At 44.3% G+C, this 17,893-nt stretch overlaps 1 non-coding gene across 1 annotated transcript; it reads right to left on the bottom strand.

Annotated features, from left to right (window-relative positions):
* Positions 1–3,943: 3,943 nt before the first annotated feature.
* Positions 3,944–4,062, bottom strand: LOC131062267 (5S ribosomal RNA). Its single transcript, XR_009110860.2, has one exon. It is a non-coding gene; the product is annotated as a 5S ribosomal RNA (ribosomal RNA).
* Positions 4,063–17,893: the final 13,831 nt, after the last annotated feature.

Below are 17,893 nucleotides of genomic sequence, written 5' to 3' on the forward strand. Positions count from 1 at the left end.
CCCTCCCTCGCCAAGCGTGCCCCATTCGCCAAGTGTGAACCCTACCCATGTGCGTGCACCTCACCCGGGCATCGAGTGTGCACCCGGCCCGGCCTACGTGCGTGCACTTGGATGGGGCATCGTGTGTGCACCCAACCCGCCCAAGTGCGCCTAGTGTCCTGTCTACACCGCGGTGCCCACACACCACCTCAGGCGCAATGACCTGTGCTCACATGTGGGCTGAGTGCACCCTAGTGCATGTTCGGGGAGCCTCGGGTGCACACTCGATCTTTCCCCGATGCACCAAGGCGCTTGGTTTGCCCCGGGTGCACACCTGGTGTGCTCTAAAGCGGGGTTATTGGAGCACCCCGTCTGTATTTGTCCAAGCGTTTGGTGGGGTTTCTCGCATTGGGGCTTCCCAGGTCCGGTTGTTGGGTGCGCACCCACCCTAGCACGCATGAAGTCGAAAGTTGGGTTAATTGTCCGATTTGCCTCGGGTACGCACCTTCGCCAAGGTGGGCACCTTGGTGTGCACAACTTGCCCGGGCTCAAGATGGCACCCGCATTCCATTTTTTCACTATCTTTCAAAACGGTAATTTTAAAATCTCATTTTTTTTTGCCTTTTCTGGAAATTAGTGAAGGCAGCGCATCAAAGGTGCACACCTTGCTACCCACCTTGGTGTGCTCTGAGGTGCCCACCACGGTGCACAACGCTGGTGCGAACTCGGGAACGCTCCGAAGTATGCTCCAAGGTGCGGCATGCACGAAGTCGGAGCCCGGTTTGCCCCGGGTGCGCACCTCGCGTGCACCTTCGCCGCGGTGAGCACCTTGGTGCACACATTGGCTAGGTTTGCCCCGAGTGTGCTCCGAAGCGGGGTTATTGGAGCGCCCCCTCTTTTTTTGTCAGAGCGTTTGGTGGGGTTTCTCGCATTGGCTCTTCCTAGGCTCGGTTGTTGGGTGCGCTCCCACCCTAGCGCACACGAAGTCGGAAATTGGATTAATTTCCTGGGTGCGCACCTTCACCAGGGTGGGCACCTTGGTGTGCACACCTTGCCTGGGCTGCGCACTAGGGCGGGCTTAAGATGGCACCTGCGTTCCATTTTTTCACTATCTTTCAAAACGGAAATTTTAAAATCTCATTTTTTTTGCCTTTTCTGGAAATTAGTGAAGGCAGTGCATCAAAGGTGCGCACCTCACTGCCCACCTTGGTGTGCTCCGAGGTGCCCACCATGGTGCGCAACACTGGTGCGAACCCAGAAACACTCCGAAGTGTGCTCCAAGGTGCGGTGTGCACGAAGTCGAAGCCCGGTTTGCCCCAGTGCGCACCTCGCGTGCACCTTCGCTGGGGTGGGCACCTTGGTGCACACCTTGGCTGGGTTTGCCCCGGGTGCGCTCTGAAGTGGGGTTATTGGAGCACCCCCTCTTTTTTTGTCATAGCATTTGGTGGGGTTTCACGCATTGGCTCTTCCTAAGCCCAGTTGTTGGGTGCGCACGCACCCTGGCGCGCACAAAGTTAGAAGTTCGGTTAATTGCCCAGGTGCGCGCCTTCGCCAGGGTGGGCACCTTGGTGCGCACACCTTGCCTGGGCTGCGCACCAGGGTGGGCTCATGATGGCACCTGCGTTCCATTTTTTTCACTATCTTTCAAAACAAAAATTTAAAAATCTCATTTTTTTTGCCTTTTCTAGAAATTAGTGAAGGCAGTGCATCAAAGGTGCGCACCTCGCTGCCCACCTTGGTGTGCTCCGAGGTGCCCACCATGGTGCACAACGCTGGTGCAAACCTGGGAGCGTCCCGATGTGTGCTCCAAGGTGCGGCGTGTACGAAGTCGGAGCCCGGTTTGCCCCGAGTGTGCACCTTGTTTGCACCTTCACCGAGGTGGGCACCTTGATGCGCACACCTTGGCTGGGTTGCACGCCCTGGTGGGCACCATGGTGCGCACCAAGGAGTACTCCAAGGTGCGGCGTGCATGAAGTGGGAGCCTGGTTTGCCATAGGTGTGCACCTCATGTGCACCTTCGTCGTGGTGGGCACCTTGCCTGGGTTGTGCGCCCTAGTGGGCACCATGGTGTGCACCAAGGAGCGCTCCGAAGTGTGCTCCAAGGTGCGGCGTGCACAAAGTCAGAGCCTGGTTTGCCCCGGGTGGGCATCTCGCGTGCACCTTCGCCACAGTGGGCACCTTGGCTAGGTTGGGCACCTTGATGGGCACCATGGTGCGCACCATGGCGTGCACGAAGTCGAAGCCTAGTTTGCCCCGGGTGCGCACCTCGCGTGCACCTTCGCCGGGGTGGGCACGTCGATGCGCACACCTCGCTTGGGTTGCGCACCCTGGTGGGCACCATGGTGTGCACCAAGGAGCAATCTGAAGTGTGCTCCAAGGTGCAGCATGCACGAAGTCGGAGCCCGGTTTGCCCCGGGTGTGCACCTTGCGTGCACCTTCGCCGCGATGTGCACCTTGGTGCGCACACCTTGGCTGGGTTGTGCACCATGGAGCACTCTAAAGTGTGCTCCAAGGTGCGCACCATGGCCCTCCAAGGTGCTCCAAGGTGCGCAGCATGGCATGCACAAAGTCAGAGCCTGGTTTGCCTCGGGTGCGCACCTCACGTGCACCTTCGCCAGGGTGGGCACCTCGGTGCGCACACCTTCTCAATGTTTTTTTGCCTTTTCTGGAAATTGGTGAAGGCAGCGCATCAAAGGTGTGCACCTTGGTGTGCTCTGAGGTGCGAACCCGGGAGCACTCCAAGGTGCGCACGAAGTTGATAGTTAGGTTAATTGCCTTGTTTTCCCCGGGTGCGCTCTGAGGTGCGCAACATCGGTGCGCACCAAGGAGCACTCCGAAGTGTGCTCCAAGGTGCACACGATGGCGTGCACCTCTAGTGCGCACAAATTCGGAGCTTAGTTTGCTCGGGGTGCGCACACCTTGGTTGGGTTGCGCACCTTGTTGGGCGCCATGGTGTGCTTCGAGATGTGCACCAAGGTTCACTCCGAAGTGTCCTCCAAGGTGCGCACCTTTTGTGCGCTCCAAGGTGCGCATGAAGTCGGAGCTCAGTTCGCCCCGGGTGCGCACCTTGCTGCGCACACCTTAGCTAGGCTGCGCACCTTGGTGGGTGCCATGGTGCACTCCGAGGTGCCCAAGATTGGTGCACACCAAGGAGTGCTCCAAAGTGCGCTCCAAGGTGCGTACCTCTCGTGTGCTCCAAGGTGCGCACCTCTCGTGCGCTCCAAGGTGCGCACAATGGTGCCCACCTCTGGTGCGCGTGAAGTCGAAAGTTGGGTTAATTGTCCGGTTTGCCCTGGGTGCACACCTTGCGTGCACCTTTGCCAGGGTGGGCGCCTTGGTGTGCACACCTTGGTTGGGCTACGCACCAGGGTGGGCACCCGGGCACACACACCTTGGCACCCGCGTTTCCTTCAATTCTTTTTTTTTGACAATCTCTCAAGTGGGAAATTCTATAATCTCAATTTTTTTTGCCTTTTCAGGAAACTTTTGAACAGAGCACATCATTGGTGCGGACCAAGGAGTGCTCCGAAGTGTGATCCAAGGTGGGCACCTCTGGTGCACTCCAAAGTTCTCTCCAGCTGTGTGCACCTGCCCCGGGCGTGCACCCAACCCCACCCAGCTTCGCTCACCTGTCCCGGGAGTCTGGTATGGAACCTTAAAGTAAGAAACATCATTGTGCACCTTGGCCTATGTGCACGAGTCGACCAAGCGTGCACAGGCCAAGGTGCACACTGATTTCACCTGGGTGCATGCGCAACACCTTGGGTGCATCGGGGTGCGTGCACAATGCCTGGGTTGCACCATGGCTTGTGTGCTTGGGGTGCCTCCGGTGCGCGCTCGGTGTTGCCCTCGCGCACGCGGTAGTGCGGGCACCGTGCCTCGACCCGGCCCGGCCCCGACGAGAACACAAATAAGCAAAAGGTTAATTCAAATAGCATTGCGACACCCGACGAAAAACTAAAAAAGGGTGCAACACCGGGACTTCTCGAGAGGTCACCCATCCTAGTACTACTCCGGCCCAAGCGCGCTTAACTACGGAGTTCTAATGGGATCCGGTGCACTAACGCTGGTATGATTGCACCCGTTATGAGCTTGTCACAGTGTGTACTTAGCAAACCGCAACCCACGTGCGAATCCACCCCTGCCACCCACACCCGCCGAGGTGCACACCCTCCCTCGCCAAGCATGCCCTGTTCACCAAGTGTGAACCTTGCCCGGGTGCGCACACCTCACTCGGGCATCAGGTGTGCACCCGATGCGGCCTACGTGCGTGCACTTGGGCGGGGCATCGTGTGCGCACTCGACCCGGCTTGGGTGCGCTCCCGAATCGCCCAAGTGCGCGTAGTTTCCCGTCTGCACCGCGGTGCCCACACACCACCTGGAGCGTAATGACCTACGCTCACATGTGGGCCGAGTGCACCTTGGTGCATGTTCGGGTTGCCTCGAGTGCACGCTCGATCTTACCCTGGGCACCAAGGCGCTTAGTTTGCCCCGGGTGCGTACCTGGTGCAGGGTGGGCACCCAAAATAGGGATCAAGCACCAAAAACAAGTTTCAGGATGCAAAATGGGACCCAAGGACCACAAATGCACTCCAATACCCATGATGGGTCCACGAGAACAAAAGTGTGTTCCGAGACACAATAAAAAAATATTGCTTTTTAGGAGAAGAAACATGCTCTGATGCCCAAAACGAGAATCGACCCCAAAAAGGCCAAAGGCCAAAAGTGGGATGCGAGACAAAATAAATGGGACCCGAGGACCAAAATTGGGTTCCCAGGTCGAAGACAGGGCAACCAAACAAGAAACGACCTTTGAGGCTCGAAATGAGTCCCGACGACTAAAACTAGACAAGAAGCACCCATCGGGAACCCAACTCAACACCCATGGGATGCCAACCCACCCTAACACCCACCTGGGCTTCCACCTAGCACACCTTGGCACCCACCCACCCTGGCACCCAACCTCCCACCCAACTTAGCACCTTTGAACCCACATTGGCACTCACCCTGACCTTGGCACCTTGGAACCCACATTGGCACTCACCTTGACCCTGGCACCCACCTTTGCACTCACCTTGGGACCCACCCTGGCTCCCACCTTGGCACCCACCCAGACACCCAACTTGGTTCCTTGGCACCCACCTTGGATCCTTGGCACCCACCCCGACACCCACCTTGGCACGCAACTTGGCTACTTGCCACCCACCTTGGCTCCTTGACGCCCACCCCAACAACCACCCTGTGACCTACCTTGGCCAGGGTTGGTGCACACCCACCCTGGTGCCCACCTTGGCACCCACCCTATGACCCACCTTGGCATGCACCTTAGTACCCACCCTAGCACCCACCCCGTGACCCACCTTGGCCAGGGTGGGTGCACACCCACCCATCCTAGCACCCAGCTTGTGACCAGCCTTGGAATCCACCCTCGCACCCATCTTGGCTAGGGTGGGTGCGCACCCATCCTGGCACCCACATTGTGACACACCTTGGAACACACCCTGTGACCCACACACCCTAGCACCCACCTTGGCACCCACCTTGGAACCCAACCTAGCAACTTGACACCCACCTTGGAACCCATATGTCTGTGTAGCCTGCTCTGTGCTCTAGGAGGAAAAACCAGGTTTGACCGCCTAGCTCAAGGAAGGAGGACTCCCTAAGTCAGGGAGCTTCATCTCTGCATTGCCATCAGGTTGGCTTACATCGTTCCTGGATGCTTCCTCTGCCAATTGAATATGTCTATCCCTTAGAGATTTATGTGGCCTGTTTTCCTGACCATCCCATGACCAATGATCGACAGCCTGAGAATAAAGTGCCAAGGTTTCCAAAGTCTTCTGACCCTGGTCGGATACCTTAGTGTTGATCCCTGAGTCCATCAATTCTTCATAACGGATGAAGTCATGCTCATCCCAGTTTGTCAAAATCTGGTTCTCGCTGTGTAGTCCCTCATTAAACTTGACAAAGTCTGGGAAGGAATTGATGCAAAGATGAGTCGACTCGCCTCTGAGTCATCTGAATGACAAGTGAGCTGGTGAAGTGTCCGCTTGATTCGACCCCTGCAGGGAAGGTTCGGTAACGTTGACTTGAGTCGCTTCAGGACCTCTGTCATTGTCTTCTACCAGTCGCACTGGACTAAGTCCCAAATCTGCACTCACCTTAGTTTGGACTGAGTCGACCACCTCCTTTCCCGAGATGATCACCAAGTCATCCAAAATCAGATCGCCTAGATCTGCTTAGTTAGGGGAAGGGTACCTCAATCTGCACACGAACTCATGTGAGAATAGCTTGGCCAAAATTCAAAGTTGATTCAAGGTTGATTTTGAAGGCTAACCCATCCAGTCCCACCGTGTTATGGCCTCCGAACAACTTGACAATAGAGCTAGGGTGCCTTGACATTGTCCCCACTGACCCTCTTCGCTATAGCCTAGGATCATAAGATCCCTCAAGGAGATTGATCCCTGTTGTTCCCATCTGTAGACGTCTAAAAATGGTCAATGCTTGCGAAATCATACTTTAACATTTGCGCATTGCTTTATTTTAGGGTTTTTGCATCGCATTAACATTTCTCCTATGATTCGCACTTGGTCTTTATCATTTGCGAGCATCGAGTCCTTCTTCTGCATTCCTCATTTTTCTCGCTTTCGAATTTGGTCTTGTCGATAACAATATTTGTCATGATTTTGGTCAATCTTATCCTGTCGCATCAATGTGCGTATTCATTTGTCATCATTTTGGACATCGTCAATCCTAATTAGGGTTTTGTCCTCTTATCAATCTTATCATCATGCAATCTATTTTGTCATCGATCGTTGTCATTTTTGTCATTTTGCGATCGATTTGACATCGATCGTCGTCCTTCTCAATCATGTCAATTTGGATCAATTAGTCATTATTCCTTGTCAATTGGTGCATTTATCAATCAAATCATTTATCAATTCAAAATCATGATCGAATTGACATCAAATCAATCTTACATCAAGACCTAATTGTCGTCTTTGCATTTCTAATTCATCTTCTAGGTTTTATGATTTATTCATTTAATCTTGTTTGTCATCTCCCCTTTAGGTTAAATAATTTATTTATTTATCCCAAGTCTTCTTGTCACAAATAATGTTTATTTAATTGGCTAATTAATTCCTCCTATTTTTGTAAATTAATTAATGAATGAGAAATTATTAATTAATTTACCTAATTTTCATCAATTTCCTAGTTTCCAAGTCATCATTTCTACCCTAATTTTCTAATTTCTCCTAAATTCCTAAATGTCTATTTCTATTTCAAAATCTTGTCATAAATCCTTGCATAGAAATTTGTCATAAATTGTCATAAATCGTCATAAATCCTCACATAGCAATTTGTCATACACATTTCATAATTTTTCTATTCTTGATTTGAATTTCCATTCGAATCACTTTCATGCTAATCTGATCTTTTCTCCAATTTGTCTATAAATTGGATGAATTTCTTCAATCAAAGCTACTACCTAGTCGAATCAATAACGCTTCGAGTATTCTTGCGCTACAATCTTGTCTACTTGCTTTCATATCATGCTTATGCACTAGTAGGTGAGATCCACAAACAAATCTATTTGAAGAAGAAAGAAGGACAATGGAGCCACATGAAGGAGACATTCAAGTCTGCATTTGGTTTGCTTAGTTTTCAATCTTGAATGTCTTGTTTTCATGTCTTTATTGAGTGTGTTTAGGATCGATCATTGCATTTGAGCTTTCGTGATTGAGCTAGATTACTAATACTACTTGCTTTGATGATTTCCAAATTCCTATCTACTTTAATTGGTGAACCTGACGTGAACTAATCCCTTAATCATGCTTTTGAGTGCTTTTGAGATGATTTGCAGGTTAAAAACCCAAGAAACAGGGTAATGCAAGGTTTTCTGGGAACTTATGCACCTGTGTGAGACAATCTGCGCCTATGTCAAGAATTTTGTGCCTGTGTCAAGGACAATTTGCACCTGTGTGAGACAATCTGCGCCTGTGTCAAGCATTTTGCGCTTGTGTAAGTCCAGAAACAGAGGTAAAAAAAGCAATGTTTTTACTTGCAAATTGTTTTGTTTTGCATTTTGTTTCTGCTTTTTGGTTTTTGGTACTGATTCTTTGTGCAGCACCTTGGCATTACGCATGGCAAAGACAACAAATTAAACTACTAACATGTTTTATGCAGGTTCAATAGTCAAAGACTAAACATATCAAACTTCTGACTTGGGTTTTGCAGGTTGCCTTGGACTACAACTAAACTTTGTGTTTGTAATTAATATTTAGGCACCTAGTATGATTTCTAAATAGGATGGAATGAATGTATGTTTGCTTTGACTATTGAGTTTGACATTGGAGTAGGAGAGTATGCTCTCATCCTTCTTAGGGTGATCAGAAATCCAGATCTTCGATACCAAGCTCATGTTTTTGATTGTGTGTCACCTTTAGAGGGCCTGCCTTCCCGACCATTTGCTTTTGCAAGCAAGTGACAATCGTGAGAAGGGAATGACCCAAAGTGAGTATGGCTAGAATACCTTGGCATTCTAACTCACTATAAACAAATACCTGATGGGCAAAAGCTTTGAAGGAAGGGTTACGTGGGAATTGCAGTTACTTGGGAAGTGATGACCCTTGAACTCTTTCTCATATCAACATCTAAGTAGGACCTCATGGTCTAAATCGTGCTTGTGCGGCTACATTTGTTTGGTATCTTGGTGGGCTTAATGTCTCAATCATGCTTGCATGACACCAAGGAGTAACGCTTAACAAAAATCCTTACTAAACACCTTGTATTTAGAGGCCAAAAATCCTTCTAGTTGCTTGAGAAGGACAAGTTTGGATACTTGGAAGAGATACTAAGTTTGCCATGGGGAGATTTCCATGGGGACTGATGCTTGGCTGCCCTGAGAAGTGAGTGTCATGGAGGGGAGCCATGGGGTCAAGCATCTATGTATTCTCCTTGAATCTCATAACGAGTCTACCTCTCAAGTACCTACTGTCCTTGCCTACCATAAGAAATGTGTGAATGAGCATGATTGTCTTGAGTCTAAGTTGAAATATCTTGTCTTCTTTGCTTGTCAAAAGTTGAATTGTATCTCATTTCAAAACCAAGACAAATTGATTCCAAACAAGGTTAAACACAAAAACATTTCATTCAACAAAGTTCAAGACACCTTCAAACATGGTTGTCAAACATTTTTCAAAATCTTGTCTCAACATTCATGTCACTTAGATTTAGGTTCATCTTAGGTTTGCATTTTGCAAAGTCATTGTCAACTACCAAGGTTAGGTTTCACCTAGGTCATACTCCTTTGCATATCAATAAGGGTCATCCATTTGCATGTGTCCTCTTGCATTAGAGTAATACCATTGTCATACATTCATATTTGCATACCCTAGGTCTCTTCATTAAGCTTAGGTCATTATCATATCATATTAGGGTCATTTGCATAGTAATTGTCCCTTTGCATATAGTGTCAAAACTAGGTTTTGTCATACTTGAGTAATCCAAATCTTTGATAAACCCTAAGTCATTGTTAGGAAGTCTAGACCTTATCAAACCTTTTCTCTTTTTGTCATTATTGTCATTTGGTCAAACCTAGATTAGTATCCAAGCATATAGGGGAGACATTGTAATTTTGTCCTTTTGTCATTTGGTCCTTTTGTCCTTTGAGGTCTAGACATCATTTCAATTTCCTAAGGGTCTCTTTTAGATTTGCATTCCAAAAAGTTTGTCAAAATCTTGAAAAACAACCAAAAACATAGATTGCATTCTTGCCATAGATTGCATTTTCATCTATTTAGTTTGCATTTAGTTGCATATCATATATTGTCCTTGAAAATTTCCAAAAACATTGCATTTGCATAAGTGACATGCCTCTTGAAACAAGGTCAAAATCTAAGAAGATGGGCGAACCAACGTATCAACCCATTGACAACATATCAAATTCACAATTTCAAACTAGTCAAACAGTACAAATTCGAGGTTTATCAAACACATCACTACCACCATATGGAATGGTTCAACTTGGACCACCTCCATTATATGAACCAGTGTTTGTACCTATGAAACCAGGACATGGGAGTGTTCCACCAACACCAAGAGGAAATGCACCTTTCGATTGGAATCAACCAAACCTGCAACATGAAATTCAAACATTACATGAGGAACAAACTCTTTCACAAGGATTTGGTTTAGATCAAGGCATTCAACAAGAAACGAATCCAAATGTCCAACCAGATTCTTCATCAGATTCAGATGCTTCTGATGATGTTGATATGTTCCTTCAAGATCCAAAGTTGACAAAAAAGATGGATAAATTCTTGAACAAGGTCTTTAAGATGTTCCCACAAAAATATCTTAACATGATGAGTAATGTGACCTCCTCAAGTGAGCAAATCAATGTGCAAAAACAACAAGGTGGTGAGCTGTTAAGTTTCTCTCCGCATCCAAATGAAGAACATGTGCAACAAGAAACTCAACCTACCTTGATGAGTAAACGTGCTTCAAAGGCATTGACAGTGACTATTCCTCAAAAGTCACCATTTGAGACAATAAATAATCCATTATTTAACACAACACCTGTAACACAAGGTCAAATGAAGACCACACAAATATTGATAGCTGTCCCTCACATGCATTAAATTGGATCAAAATCTAAGATGCAAGAAAGTTTCATGACTGGAATGCCTGATCTCACCAATGTCCAAAGCAATTCCAGAATGCAACAAAGTTCTTATGTTCTGCTAAGTTCAATATATTTACCAAACACTCAAGTACCTGTTATGCAGACTATTGTGACAGATCCTTCGATAATGGCGACACAAAGAGATATAGATAGTGGTTTGCACCAACAACAAATGTTGCAACAATTGAGTAATACACAAAAGGTACAACCGAATGTGCAAACAAGCAATGTACAACAACAACAATATCACATTCGACAATGAGTTCCAGCACCTTCTTCCCCATTACAAGTTAATGCAAACTTGCAACCACCACAATGGGTTGGACAAATAACATAGCAAGTTAATGCAAGTGCCATACCCCATCTTAAGGAGAAACAACAAAAACCACCCAAACAATTTTTTTTGCAAATGATAGGATTTACACCACGACAACAATTGGCAAAAATTCAGAAAATTCCGATTCGTCAGCATCAACAACAACATGTGCCTCAATATGTGCCAAGACAAACAAGCTATCATACTTCACAACCACAATTGACACCTGTGTAATATCAACAACACACTCAATTGCAATATCAACCTAGACTACATATGATGATGCCACCACAAGAAGCATAGCAACAAGGTCAATATCAAGGCATGGCACAACCACAACAACAAGAGGTATACCAAGAACATTATATGCTGGAGACACCAAAGATGGCCATTTCAGAGCATCAACAACCAATCAGAAACATGATGTATCGACAAACAGTACCCACCAAGATTAATGATGGACCTCCAAAATCAGACACAATTGCGCAACAGCTTGAGAAGTTGCAACGACAAGTCGATGCATTAGAAACTAAAGGAACAAAGAAGTTGTATACAGATCAGGATTTATGTCCTAATCCATTTGACAAGAGCTTATACATGCCTCCGTTCCCTAATCATTTTGAAGCACCTAATTTTGAGAAATATAAAGGGAATGGCAATCCAAAAGATCACATTCGAGCATTTTTCGTGGCATGTACTGAAGTGAGCTACGAGGAAACATATTTAATGCACTTATTTGCACGAAGTCTCACGGGACAAGCCATGGATTGGTATTCGCATCTGCCAAGATATATAAAGACTTCGTCTGAATTGGCTCAAAAGTTTATGTCTCACTTTGCATTCAACATCGACAGTGACGTGACCATGTCAGATTTATGCAACACCAAGCAAAAGAAAGGTGAACCATTAGTGACTTTCTTGCAACGATGGTGAAGCTTGTATAGTTGTTCTTCCCTAGATATACCTGAAGAACAACAAGTGAATCTGTTTATCCAAAATTTGGTCCCAGAAATGATGTATGAACTAAAATTGAAAAGTCATAATACTATAGAAAAACTCATTAAGAAAGGGATGAACATTGAAACTACTCTTGTAGCTAAAGGAATCATTAAGCTCAACAAAGACAGTGACAACACAAACAATTTTGGGGACCGAAATAGATTTTGGTACAAAAACAAGAATGTCACTAATGATGGAGTTGTTGATGCAAGAGCGGTGAATGCAAATCAACCCCCATTCACAATTAAGAAATTGAGTGCTCCTAATATGTTAACTATGGAACAAAATCAAACACCAATGAGCAATGTTACTCAATAGCCGCAATACCAACAGCATACTCAACAATACACTCAACAATATAATCAACAACAAGGCCAGCAACAAAACCAGCAACGCAAACCTTTCCGATCAAGGGATGGGCCTCCTTGACAATTTACGCCATTGGGAGAGCCTATTGAATCAGTACCATCGATGGAATGATAATGCATACTATGAGTACCATCGGTTGAAAGGACATAACACCACATCATGTTTTCAATTGAAACATATGATTCAAGACTTGTTAGAGCAAGGAGTAATTGAGGTAGATCCACCCAACGCGACCTCTAACACTGATCATACCATTTTCAAAACTCCTTTGCTTGATCATGACAAGGGTAAAGGGTCTTCTTCAAACTCTACCCAAACAGAAAATTATGTAAATACTGGTTATAACAAAGTCATCAATTATTTTCAAGCGTCAAATGAGTATGTTTCCACCCTAAGAATAAAGGGACAAGATCCTTCTTGCGCAGTCACCACTCGTCGATCCAAAATAGTCCTGAAAGGAGCTCCTACAGCTCCTCCCAAACCAACTCCTGCAAGTCAGTATAATCTCTTGGATCATCTAGGAAAGACACCTACACAAATATCAATCCTTGAGTTGTTGAAAATATCCCCCATGCATCGTGCAGTCCTAGATAAAGCTTTAATTGAGTCCACTATCCCGACAGACATTGATGTTGACCAGTTTCAAGCCCGAATTGGACATCTAGCTGTTTCCCAAAATGTTGCATTTTCTAATAATGATATCTCACCTAATAAGCTCCCTCATAATGATCCTTTACACCTTGAAGTCTTTGTCCATAATTGCAAAATCTGACGAGTCTTGATAGATGTCGGAGTGGGTCTTAATATTTGTACCTTGAGAGTGGTCATTGGCCTTGGTTATACGGAAAAGGACATTGATGCTTCCAAAAGAATAACAATCAAAGCATATGATGATGCTGAGCGCCCATCTAAAGGGATAATTACATTGCATATCAGAGTCGGTCTAGTGACAGAATACACTTTCTTGCAGGTCCTAGACCTCTATCTCCCTTATAATATGATTCTTGGTCGTCCATGGATCCACGCAATGAAAGCAGTTCCATCCACCTATCATTAATGTTTAAAATATCCTTACAATGTGTAGCGTCCTAAAATTGCGACACTTGCAATTTCGACTGCATTTCGGTCTTCACGATGGCGACGCAACACACAACCTGAATGGAGACCCCGAAACCTGATTATGACACCAAAAAATGCATTTTCTTGCACCCTGGCCTGAACCTCCTTTGCACCCTGCTGTCCCGGGAGGTGGGACCAGAGCGCCCAGCGCCCTGGTCCCTGGGTCCTATTTTGGGCCCGGTCTCTTTTGGACTTCGGGTCTTTATGTTTGCAAATTGGAAAATTATCTTTCCTGATCGGCCTAAGGTCGGGAAAATCAGTCTTGTAACCCTAATTGGCAAGTATATAAACTACATTTGCCTCTCCCATTTGGGTAAGAAGGACATATGTGTACAAAGCGTGGAAACTATATTCAAGCATTCAAGCATTCAAGCATTCAAGCATTCCTTCAAGCAATTGATCATTCTAAGTCTCCATTCAAGGCTAAGTGTTGCATTCAAGACAAGGATTCAACCATTGAAGAGGAGATCATTTACAACACATTACATACAACATACAACAAACAACAACATCTATACCTTCGCACATAAGGATACAAACATCCTTACAACAAGGTATTAGTACTTGTTTTACATTACATACATTTACAGCATTTCTCATTTCTTGGTTAATTCCAAAACCGGGGTTTGACCTAAAGGAAAACCCCTAATCCCTAACCCCCCAATCGTCTTCGCTTTTCTGTGTGTAGGTTGCAGGTACGCGGCTGAAATTGAAGATCTGGAATCCTTGTGCAGAGACGAACAGATCCCCCTTCGTTTCGCGGAATTTTCGGAGGATCGTGGCGCTCGGGCGCCATCGTCCTGACAACTTTTGCTCAAATTTGCAGGACAGTGCCGTATCGACATTTTATTGCTAATTCCAGGTCCGCAGCTTAATTCTTCTATCAACATTCTTTACAAAAGAGGGTAGCCTTGCTTTCTTAACCCTTGAAACACATTTAGCATCCAATCTTGCATTGTGTGGGATTGGATCTTGTGGGTTTCAACCCCTCTTTTGAATGTAAAGTCTCTCCCCTAAGTGAAAACCATCAACCCTAGTGAATCTCCCTTCTCTCTCCTTGGAGTTGGAAGAGGGGAGAGCAACTAGGGTTCGATCGCGATTTTCCGCTTTACATTTTGGTGAACCCGACGTGAACATCCTTTCTGATTATTCATAGTTAGATCTGAAAATTGGATTCCTTGATTACATTTCCATGTTTGATCTTTTGCAAAATTTTAGAGGTTAATTGCATAAAAACCCTAAATTTTCTTTTTAAGTAATTAAACTTGTGAAATGTTTAATTGTTAATGCTTGTTTCAGATCTGCCCTTCTATTACAAATTATCAATTCATATTTGTGCTTTAATTTTGAAAATTAAGTGGTTAAGTGTCAAAACCCTAATTTTTGAAACCCTCTTGATTCAACATTTGTCCGACAATTTCACTGATCAAAACATCTCCAAATCGGTTGTAACTTTGGATTCCGCAATAAAATCACAATATCTTTCATCCCTGAAAATTTGGAAAAAAGTTGCGAGGACCGTGTGCACTCCGAGCGCCATCGTCCCCGACATTTTTTCTGAAATTTCGGGAGCGAGACCTTACTGTATTTTCCTGCTAAAATCCAGAATTTTGGCTGATTTTATCAATTTTAACACCTTCAAAATTACAGTCAAAGTTGGTCTTGTGATTGCTTGGTTTAAGGCTTCTAAACATTCAAAAATCATCGAAATTGAAATTTTGTGTCAAAATTGTGTTCTTACTGTCCTAAATCTGAAAAGTGTGTTTGCATTCATTCGAAATTTCAGTGCTTTATTCAAATTCTTGCAATTTGTGACTTTTGAAATTAAGTGCTTAATTACAACAACTTTAATTTCCGCTTTCAAAATTGAATTTTGCGTGAAATTGAGTCAATTTTCAAATTTCAAAATTTGCATTGCTCTTGACATTCCCTCTAAAATCATAAAATTCAAAATTTCAGTTTCCCTCTCTTTTTCAAAATTCAAATTTTGCATTTTTCGACAATCTTGGTAGGGTTCAATTTCGAGATTGCAACTTTAATTTGGCCTATCTACAGATCGTAAAATCACTCAATTTTTTCAGATTAGCTCTAAAATCATCATAACTTTCATCCCTGCGAATTTCGAAAAAAGTTGCTGGGACCGTGTGCACTCCGAAGCGCCACGGTCCCTGACATTTTTTCTGAAATTTCGAGAGATTGTCCTGATTGTATTTAACAGCTTAAATCTGGAAGATTGGCTGATTTTACTGAAAATTGCTACCTCTAAATTCAAAACTTTCTCTCTCTCTCTAGTGCATGAGTTTTACAACAATAAGCCCTACTTACACTATTCCTGTTAGACGAAGCCGTAGAATTAAGTCTTTCCGAGGTTTAACTACTGAGGAGATGGAACCTAATTTGAATAGCCTTTTTAATGAGGACATGGGTAATTCCTCTAATCCTCCTAATGATGAAGAAGCTCTCCATGAGGTTTCTGAAGAACAACTTTTGAAATTGGATAACCAATTTGACGATTTTCGACAATGGATGTCTCAAGAATACCCTGATAGTCAAGCTCTTCCTATAATTGAGGGTCTAAAACGTATGCTTCAAAGTGATAAGAATGGAATTGATACACATTGTGGATTCAAATGTGATGCCTATGAAGAGTTGTGCTGAAAATTTGGGTTATACACAACCTCCTACTCAAGTCAATCATTCTATTCCTTTGATGACTTCTATTGCTAGCATACCTACCTTTACATCAAACATAATGGTTACTTCTACACAAGACATTCCTCCTATGATCACCAGTCATGGGGGCAATCCCTCTTCTTCAATTAACCCTCTTCCTTCATTCAATCCAACTTCTTCATTCATTCCTTCAATGAGTGTTCCTATTACATCTCCACAAATGAACATGACGCAAGGGGGCAATTCGTTTAACCATTCCATTCCTCCTTGTAGTGTTCCTCCTGTCCAATCATCTCCTATGACTAATTATCATAGAGTCCCACCACCTTACTCTTTACCTTCTTTCAATAACATAACACCTCCATCTCAATCTAACACATCCAATATGAATTCTTCGACTGAAGCGACCATTAACAATCTTGCACAAACTGTCTCCTCTTTACAACAACAAATTGTCTCTATGAATCAATCCAAGTTTAGTGTGCCCACATTTGATGTTGCGAGCCCACTTTCTCTTGACATTGTTCGAGCCATCCCTCCTAAACATGTTGAAATCCCACATTTGGAGCTTTATAATGGTAAAGGTGATCCTCTAACACATGTTAAGACTTTTCAAACAATATGTACTGATTTTGCTTATGACCAAAGGTTGCTTGCAAAACTGTTCACTAGAACATTAAGAGACAAAGCCCTGCAATGGTATTGCTCGTTGCCTTCTTATTCTATTACTTCTTTTGAACAACTTGCAAATGCTTTCATTCAACAATTTCAAAACAATATAAGTCCTAAAGTTACTTTGATTGATTTAATGCATTGCAAACAAGGTGTTAAAGAAAAAGTGACTGATTTCATTGGTAGATATAAGCATTTGTATGCTCAAATTTCCTTTCCAGTACCTAACAATGATATTCAAAGAATCTTTATTTCTAATTTGCAAAAAGACATTAGAGAAAAACTTCTGTTTTCTGAGTTTACTTCTTTCCAATAGTTGTGTGCAACTCTTCACAATTATCAACTGACTGTGAGTCAAATGGAACAATTACATCCTATGGCTCTGAGTGATAAGGGTGATAGTAGTCAACAACCATTTGGGAAGTTTAAACCAAACAGATATTCCATCAAATTCAATGAACACATCATCAACAACAATGTGAATGCAGCATCAGGTGTGCCTCCTATTTCTAAATTTTTCAAGAAAGAAAGAAAGTATACTTCTTTGAATGAATCATTGCATAGTATTATGAATAGGTTATTGGAACAAAATGTGCTTACTCTTCCTCCTATAAGACAAATTGATCCTGCAAAGATTACTTCACCTTATTTTGATAACAAAGCTTTTTGTCAATTTCATCGTCAGCCTGGGCATGATACTGAAAAATGTTTTTCTTTAAAGGGTAAAATTCAAGATTTGATTGATAATAATACTATTTCTATTTCTGGAGTGAATGATAAAGGCAATACATCTGTAGCTCCTCCTAATCAAAATCTTCAGATTTTCACTGATCCATTACCTTCTCATACCTCTAATGCAATTGAGGCTAATGATTCCTCTCTCTCATCTGATGGTCTTGTGTCTATGACTCCGAATGTGATTAACTTTGTAGAGCAGCAAGAAAACCCTAAAGAACCTTCCATCACATTTGATTCCAGTGAAACCATTAGGGCACCTGATGGTCCTTTATACATAGTTGCAAAAGTCAAGAATACACCTTGCCGTGGAGTGCTTATTGATCCTTCGTGCATGGTTAATGTTA

The sequence above is a fragment of the Cryptomeria japonica genome, chromosome 2 (assembly GCF_030272615.1).
Source record: "Cryptomeria japonica chromosome 2, Sugi_1.0, whole genome shotgun sequence".
In the NCBI taxonomy this organism is placed as follows: domain Eukaryota; kingdom Viridiplantae; phylum Streptophyta; class Pinopsida; order Cupressales; family Cupressaceae; genus Cryptomeria; species Cryptomeria japonica.